Genomic DNA, 9,044 nt, shown 5'->3' on the forward strand with positions numbered 1-9,044 from the left:
TCATTTCCACTGAGCCACATGGGAACAACACTTATTAATTATTTTTAAAAGCTGACAGTTATGTCACATAAATTCTGAAATAATTAGATATATTTAATAATTAAAAAAATCTGAAACCAGGAGTTCCTGTCGTGGCTCAGTGGTTAAGGAATCCAACTAGGAACCATGAGGTGGCGGGTTCCATCCCTGGCCTTGCTCAGTGGGTTAAGGATCCAGCATTGCCGTGAGCTGTGGTGTAGGTTGCAGACGTGGCTCAGATCCCGCGTTGCTGTGGCTGTGGTGTAGGCCAGCGGCTACAGCTCTGATTGGACCCCTAGCCTGGGAACCTCCATATGCCGTGGGAGTGGCCCAAGAAATGGCAAAAAGACAAAAAAAGAAAACTAAAACCAAAAGCCAAAGCCTCCCTCTTAGTCTGTTCCTTTGGCTATCCGCTTTGACCAACGATCCTTTCATCCAGTCCCGTTCTCCTGTGAAGTCATCTCTCTTATTCCTCCATGCGAATGACCCTCCACCCCAACGAAGACTGAGGGCTGTTAATTGTCCTTCCCCTAATGACCCAGAAAAGTGTGAGGTGCTAGTACCCAGTTGAAGAGTGTCTAGCACCTCCTGGCTTCTTTCACTGGAAATAGACCTTGGTAAGAGGTAACTCTCAGGCAGGGAACTGTACCCCAGTGGACATGGGCTTGAAATAGGAAGATACAAGGAATGGGCTTCAGGTTGTCCGAAGCTGCTGAGGTGTTGCTGACAGACTCCAGGAGCAGAGGACATCAGCCACTGAGGCCACATGGCCACTGGGAAAGTCAGCCAGGATGTCAGCCAGGAATAACGGAGAAGGAGGAGGGGCTCCACCATAGAGAGGAACAAACCTGGAAGAGAAGACACGCAGCTTCTTCGGGGCCTGGTCCTGTGCCCAGTGTAAGAACAATGTAGGATTGGTGGATGGATGGATAGTTGGGTTCAAGATGGCAGGGGAGGAAAGACAAAGAAAATCAAAAAGAAAGTAACAGGCAAATCAAATAAATGTATGAGTCAAGAGCAAGATTTGGCTTCCAGTGACCTGGGACCTTCCTTCCCTCCCTCCATCCCTCTCTTTTCTCCACTCTCTCTCTCTCTCATTCCTTTTTTTTTTTTTTTTTTTTTTTTTTTTGGCTGTGCCCACAGCAAATGGAACTTCCTGGGCCAGGGATCTAACCCACATCACGGCAGTAACCAGAGCCACAGCAGTGACAACCCTGGGTCCTTAACCCTTTGAGCCACCAGGGAGCTCCACTCTCTGTTTAATGAGGCTATTTCCCATCCTGGAGGGGTGCTAAATTCCATCCCCACCAGAGTGGCAGTCTGACTGAGCAGGGCACTGGGTGCAGGATGAAAGCCAGTGGCTAGGTCTGGAGTATGATGTGGGGCCCGCAGGACCAAGCGGAGAACTGAAGTCTGAAGCAGACCCCTTCAGGAACATGGCCGAGCAGAGCACTGGGTTTCAACAAGGAACCAGCAAGATTAGCTGGAATGAGGCCTCGGGTGGGACGTGCCAAAATTAAGCAAACAAAGCCAATGTTCTCTCTTGTACAGGAAGAGCTTTGGCATGAACTCTTAAAGCAAATCAGCAATGAAGTTCATTGTTACAGCAGTGTGTAACTGTGAAAAGACATTTATTCACTTACCATGAAATTCACCCTCTTAAAGGGTGAACCTAACAGTTTTGAGTATGTTCACAGAGTTGTGCAACCATTCCCACTCTCTAATTCTAGAAGTTTCATCACCCTGAGTCTATTAGCAGTCACACCCCTTCCCCTAACCCCTGGCTACCAGTAATTTATTTCTAGTGCCCAGATTTGTCTATTTTGCACATTTCATAGAAATGGAATCATACAATATGGGTGTGGCCTTTTGTGTCTGTTCTTTCACTTAGCACAACGTTTTCAATGCTTACTCCTGTTGTAGTATTTATCAGTACTTCATATCTTTTTATGGCAGACTAATACTCCATTTTTTGGATATATCACATTTTGTTTACCCATTCATCAATCGATGGAAATTTGTGTTATTTCCACTTTTTGCTATTTGAATAATGCCACTATGAGCATTTGTATACAAGTTTTCGTGTGGACATGTTTTTATTTCTCTTGAGTATATACTGGGAATAGAGTTCCTGGGTCATTTATGGTAGGTAAGTGTGTTTATTTGGTGGGGGGCAACTACCAAACTGTTTTCCACAGAGGCTGCACTATTTCACGTTCCTACCATTCATGTCTGAGGGTTCCAGTGCCTACACATTCTAGCCAGCATCTGACACTGTACATCTTTTTAGTGCAGCCATCCTAGTGGATATAAAGCTATATTTCTTTGTGGTTTTGATTTGTACTTTTCTAATTACTAATGCTGTTGAGCATCTTTTTATCTATTTATTTATTTATTTATTTATTTATTTACTTTGGGCAGTACCTGCGACATGTGGAAATTCCCAGGCCAGGGATCAAACCTGCGTCACAGCAATAACCAGAACCACAGTGGTGATGGTGCTGGATCCTTCGTCTGCTGAGCTACCAGGGAACTCCTTCCCATACTTCTTGACTGTTACTCTATCTGCTTTGGGGAAATACCTATAACAATGTATAACATTGGCTCTATACCTACACATGGTCATATTCTCTCATACAGTCCGAGACTGTGCACAAGTTCTGATAATTGCCTCTTCAGTCATCACTAGTGGTCAGAGTGCAGGTGGGGGATAATTCCTGAGGCTTCCTTGAAGGGAGAGAGATGCTGTGGGGGTTGATAGTTTTCCTCAAACTTTGCTTTTCTTGGCTGTCAGGTGGCCTATTACTCTGGGGATTAAATTGAGAGCTACATATGGGCAGTATGATGTTCTGTGGCTCACGCTGGTTCAGCGGTACTGGTTACTCAAGGTCTGCATCTGTTCTGATTGGTTGATGCCCATGCCATACTAGTTATTTAACATTTGCAACACTATACCTGTGTGCAGAGTACCCAGCTCACTGGCATATAGCTGCCGTATGGTTGGTAATTGTTAATCTCCTTTCTTTTTCTTTCCTCCTTTTTTGGGGGGGCTCTTTTATGTCTCGCCATCATTGAGAGTAGGCTACTGGTTGCTAGTATCTATTTTTCGTTGTCTTACATCCTTGAATTTTCACCTAATCCTGGACTCTGGAGTATGCTTTGATGATTCTGGGGGGTGTCTGTTCTGTTCTTTTTGATGAAGATGAGATCTCGGTGACTTTGGCAATTACTCATAATCCCAGGAGTTCCCCTTATGGCTCAGCAAGTTACAAACCTGACTAGTTTCCATGAGGATTTGGGTTCGATCCCTGGCCTCAATCAGTGGGTTAAGGATCTGGCCTTGCTATGAGCTGTGGTATAAGCCAGCAGCTGTAGCTCCAATTTGACCCCTAGCCTGGGAACTTCCACATGCTGCAAGTGCGGCCCTAAAAAGACCAAAAGAAAAAAAAAGAAAAAAAATTTCCTCATAATCCCAGAAACCCCCTATACCATTCACTTGGTCTGTTCCTTTTTTTTTTTTTTTTGGCCGACCTGTGGCATATGGAATTCCCAGGCCAGGGATCAGATCTTGAGCCACATTTGGGACCTATGCTGCAGCTGTGGCAGCACCATATCCTTAACCCAGTGTGCTGGGCCAGGCATTGAACCTGTGTCCCAGCACTCCAGAGATGCTGCCAATCCCTTTGCACCACAGCAGGAACTCCCACTTGGTCTGTTAACTCAAAAACCTTCATCCCTCCAATTCTTTTTTCTTTTTTGGCCACCCCAGAGGTATGTGGAAGTTCCCCAGCCAGGGAATGAATCCAAGCTGCAGCTGCAATTTACACCACAGCCACAGCAATGCTGGATTCTTTGTCCACTGTGTCGGGCCAGGGATCAAACCCACTGGACACAGAGACAATGCCAGATCCTTAATCCACTATACCATAGCGGGAACTGCTCAAAAATCCTTTTTATTTAATTAATTAATTAATTAATTTATTTATTTATTTTTTTTGTTTTTTGCTATTTCTTTGGGCCGCTTCTGCGGCATATGGAGGTTCCCAGGCTAGGGGTCGAATCGGAGCTGTAGCCGCCAGCCTACGCCAGAGCCACAGCAACGCGGGATCCGAGCCGCGTCTGCAACCTACACCACAGCTCACGGCAACTCCGGATCGTTAACCCACTGAGCAAGGGCAGGGACCGAACCCGCCACCTCATGGTTCCTAGTCGGATTCGTTAACCACTGTGCCATGACGGGAACTCCCAAAAATCCTTTTTAAAGGAAATCTTTCTGTGTGGACACACTGGATTCACATTCGGTCACGTTCTCACTCACTGATTCCCATGGTGGAGGTAATCAACTGGTGTAATACTGAAAAAAGTATTGATCATGGAATTGTTTGTAAGGGTGGATCAATGGAAGCAATGCCAATGTGATTAACAGGGGACTGGAGCATGGTATAACCATGTTTGCAGGGCTTGTCACACATTTTCTGTAAAGGACCAGAGAGTAATCTTTTAGGCTTTGTGGGCCACAGAGTCTCTGGTGCAACTATTCATCTCAGCTGCTGCAAGTGCAAAAGCAGCCCTAGACAATATGTAAATGAATGAGCTTGGCTGGGTGCCAGTAAACCCTTATTTAGGCGCTGGGCCATCTTCTGCCAGGATGCCATGGTTTGCTGATCTCTGATATCATGAAGTCTTGCTATGTCGCTATTAGAGAAAATCAAAAAGAATTACGTTTTGACAAAGATGTGCATCAAGTTTAAATGTCTACAGGCATATGTACATATTTTGAGAGGGAGAAAAATTGCATACACATTTGTTTAGGCCTAAAAAGTGTCTTAAGGATACACACTCAGCTGTTAACAGAAGTCACATCTAGTGATTAGGATTGAGGAAGTGAGAAGTTGGAACAGATGGGCTTTTTTCCTGACCTTATTGCTTGAATGTTGTGCATCGAGAGAGCTTTGTGTTTGCAATTCAATAAAATTTAATTTTTTTTCAAAAGAATTTTACTAGTCTTAGTTATAATGGACACACAACTGCATGCTATATAAAATAGAGCAACTTCACAATCCTTTTTTTTTTTTTAGGGCCGCACCTGTGGCATATGGAGTCTCCCAGGCTAGGGGTCTAATTGGAGCCACAGCTGCTGGCCTACGTCAGAGCCACAGCAACAGCATTCAAGCCACATTTGCAACCTACACCACAGCTCATGGCAACACTGGATCCTTAACCCACTGAGTAAGGACAGGGATCGAACCCACCACCTCATATTTCCTAGTCAGATTTGTTTCCTATGCGCCACGACGGGAACTCCCACAATCCTAATAATCACACAATCACCATTACACAGTACCTCTAAGCCAGAACATCTCAGGGTAGGAGTTCCTGTGCAGCTCAGGGGTTAAGAACCTGACATAGTGTTCGGGAGAATGTGGGTTCTATCCCTAACTTTGCTCTGTGGGTTAAGGATCCAGTGTTGCAGCAAGTTGTGGCGTGGTTTGCAGATGCAGCTGGGATCCAATGCTGCTATGGCTGTGGTGTAGGCTGGTAGCTGCAGCTCCGATTTGACCCCCAGCCCGGGAACTTCCCTATGCTGCAGGTGTGGCCCACAGAAGAATAAATAAATAAATAAATTAATTAATTAAATTAAATTAAATTTAAAAAATAAATAAATAGGAGTCTACACGGATCCATGGACAAAGAGGAGTCAGGTTGGTTGAGAAGCCTGATCAGAGCCTCGGTTGGGAGACACAAGGCTGTGTTTGGAGCCAGGGACTGAAACAGAGCTGAAGACAGAAACATCAGCCCAGCTCAGGCCTTCTCTAGTCAGCAACCCCCTTGCCCCCGACACAGCCCCTTCCAGCCCAAAAGGTTCTCAGGAATGTTCAGGCAAGCTTCTGCTCGTTGTGTCATGAGCTGCATTTTCACCTCATCAGGAGCCCTCATTTCCTCATGTGCTAAAGATCCACTGTGGACCGGGCCTAAGGCCGGTGGGTGGCGGAAGTCTATACCCTCAGGACCAGAGCAGGAGGGAGATTTGTACATAGGTGAAGTTCAAGTCCACGGCCCTGGCATACGTGCACCCACAGAAGTGAGTGCAGGTGGGAGGGGAATCTTTGTGCAAGAAGTCACAGCTGAGTCACAGCTGAGTCAGTCTGAAGTGTGAATAGGAGTTCGCCACATCAACCGAGGCAGGGCAGGAAATTCCAGGCAGACAGCAGAGATGAAGACCCAGAGACGGGAAATACGGTCAAAGGCACCCTGAGAACTTTATGAACAGAGAGAGGCTGAGAGGCCACAGATCAGGAAGGGGAACTAGTGGAGAGCTGCAAGCTGGAGAGACAGGAAGTCAAATTTGAGCTTTAGAGAGATTTTCTGGTGGAGGAGAATGGGTGGGGTGAGCAATTAATGATCTCTTGTTCATGGCGCCCTTACTCCTGGGCCATTCTCCAAACTGCTTACTATGCCCTCTTCTCTCCTCTTGGCGTGGCCATTCTCCTTCAGTCTTTAAACTTTTAAAAGGCAGGCACCATCCCACCATGAAAATTCCTTGACCTCCCTACCCCACCCCAGCCCCCACCCTCCTGGCTGGGTCCTGGATCCCTGCTCCAGGCTCTCTGAGGCTCTAGGCCTTTCTCTGTCACCGCGAGAATTCTATTGCTTTTTTTTTTTTTCCTTTTCCCCTTTATGGCCGTGGCGTGCAGTGGCTTGGTGTGAGATCTGTTCCCAGAACAGGGATTGAACCTGGGTCGAAGCAGTAAAAGTGTCAAATCCCAACCACTAGACCACCAGCAAACTCCCCATATTTTTTGGTTTCCAAATCTTCACTTGACTATGGTTTTCCTAAAGCAGAAGCCAGGTCTCATTAGTCTTTGGTTTCCATTGCCTAGGATAAAACCTGGCACAGGTGTTCTCTTCAGCAGGTTAAGGATCGGGTGTTGGCACTGCAGCAGCTTGGGTTGATGATGGTGGCAGGTTTGATCCCTAGCTGGGGACCATCTATATGCCTTGGGTGTGGCTAAAGAAACAAACAAAAACCTGGCACAGAAAAGGTAATTAGTAAATATGGAACTGAATGTGTAAACAGATGAATAAAAAGTGAGGAGGAGAGAGAGATGAGAGATATTTGGGAAGTTGAATTAGGATAACTTGTCAAGTGATTGGACAGGGAGAGGGTGACATATAATACGATGCCAGGTTTTCTGGTTTGGAAGTACAGGAGGTCTGAATTGTTTTTGCTTATAATGTTCTGACATCCAATCTGTAGATTTTTAATTTAATTAATTGATTAATTTTATTTATTTATTTTTTGGCTGCATCCACGGCATTTCGAAGTTCCTGAGCCAGGGATTGAAATCCAAGCCACAGCTTCAGCAACACCAGATCCTTAACCCACTGCACTGGGCTGGGATCTAACCCATGCCTCTGCAGTGATCCAAGGCGCTGCACAGACAACCCTGGATCTTTAATCTGCTATGCTACAGCAGGAACTCCTAATTTAATTTAAAAAAATTCTTATTTTGGCCATGGGGTGCAGTGGCTTGATGTGTGATCTCAGTTCCCAGACCAGGGACTGAACCCAGGTCATAGCAGTGAAAAGCGCCAAATCCTAACCACTACACCACCAGGGAACTCCCCAATAAGTGGGGTTTTTCCTCATACCAACCAGTTCTCTAACCCTCCAGATGCCAGCTGGGTATCCAACAATTCCTTTCTGACACTGTAGTGAGTACCTGGAGTGAGTATCAACTCCCCACAGGTTGAGAATTAGTCTCCCCAAATGGTCTCTACTTCAGATGTCGATAGCAAGACCCAGGTGCCCACCTGTACTCCTGACCAACCAGCTTTACATTGGGAGTTTCTGCAACCCCTCCTCAGGTTCAGTCATTTGCTAGGATAGCTCACAGAGCTCAGGGAAACACTTGACTTGTATTCATCAGGTTATCCTCAAGGCTATGACTCAGGAACAGCCAGATGAAGAGATGCGTAGGGCAAGGCATTGGGGCGGAGGTGTCAGGGGGCGTCTATGCCCCCTTGAGGTGAGCCACCTCCTAGCACCTCAACGTGTTCACCAACCCAGAAGATCTTTGAACTGCATCACTTAAAAGATTTTTTTGGCAGTTTCATTACATAAGCAAGGTTGGTTAAATCATTGGCCATTTGTCATTAACTCAATCTCCATTTCCCCATTCAATCTCCCTTTCCCCATTCAACCTCCCTTTCCCCATTCAACCTCCCTTTCCCCATTCAAGGTTGGGGGTTAGGACTGAAAGTTACAACGCTCTAATTACGCCTTTGTCTTTCAGGTGATCAGCACCCATCCCACCTAGGTCTCTCTGAGGGTCCTCATCTGCCAGTCGTTTCATTAGCATCTCAACGACACTCTCATTACTCCGGAGATTCCAAGGGACAGAACTCAAATATATATATGTACACCAAACCAAATATATATGTAGGACTTCCCGTCATGGTACAGCAGAAACAAATCCGACTAGGAACCATGAGGTTGCAGGTTCGATCCTTGGCCTTGCTCAGTGGGTAAAGGATCTGGCGTTGCCATGAGCTGTGGTGTAGGTCGCAGATGTGGCTTGGATCCCCAGTTGCTCTGGCTCTGGTGTAGGTCGGCAGCAATAGCTCCAATTCGACCCCTACCCTGGGAACCTCCATATGCCGTGGGTGCGACCCACAAAAGACAAAAGACAAAAAAAATGCATATATATATGTGTGTGTGTGTGTGTGTGTGTGTGTATGTATTTCTCACCCCTACAAAAGGCTTTGTGCTTTCACAAACCTCAGGGTTTGGTCTGTATAAGGTTCTGAGTCTCTGACCTGATGGTCACCTGCTTGGTTCCAGCTGCTGGCAGCTGTGTGGACATTCCAGATTGAGGATAAAAGCATTAATTAAGACAGGAGATATGAGAAGAAAGCAGGTCAGGGAAAGAAGATTGTCCCAGTTATCTATTATGTAGTGACACAAAACAATGACACGTATCATCTTTCATGGTACTAGGGGTTGACTAGCACCCCCATCGCAA

The 9,044-nt window shown here is 46.0% G+C and overlaps 1 long non-coding RNA gene across 2 annotated transcripts in view; it reads right to left on the reverse strand.

The window, feature by feature from the left end:
* LOC146404708 (uncharacterized) overlaps positions 1–9,044 on the reverse strand; it is a 618,617-nt gene that overhangs the window by 39,737 nt on the left and 569,836 nt on the right. The gene's annotated exons all lie outside the window — the stretch shown is intronic.

Source organism: Sus scrofa, chromosome 3 (assembly GCF_054392235.1).
Source record: "Sus scrofa isolate SSC_HxYL_T2T_F1_AM1 chromosome 3, Sscrofa_HxYL_maternal_Yorkshire_Landrace_v2.0, whole genome shotgun sequence".
Classification (NCBI taxonomy): domain Eukaryota; kingdom Metazoa; phylum Chordata; class Mammalia; order Artiodactyla; family Suidae; genus Sus; species Sus scrofa.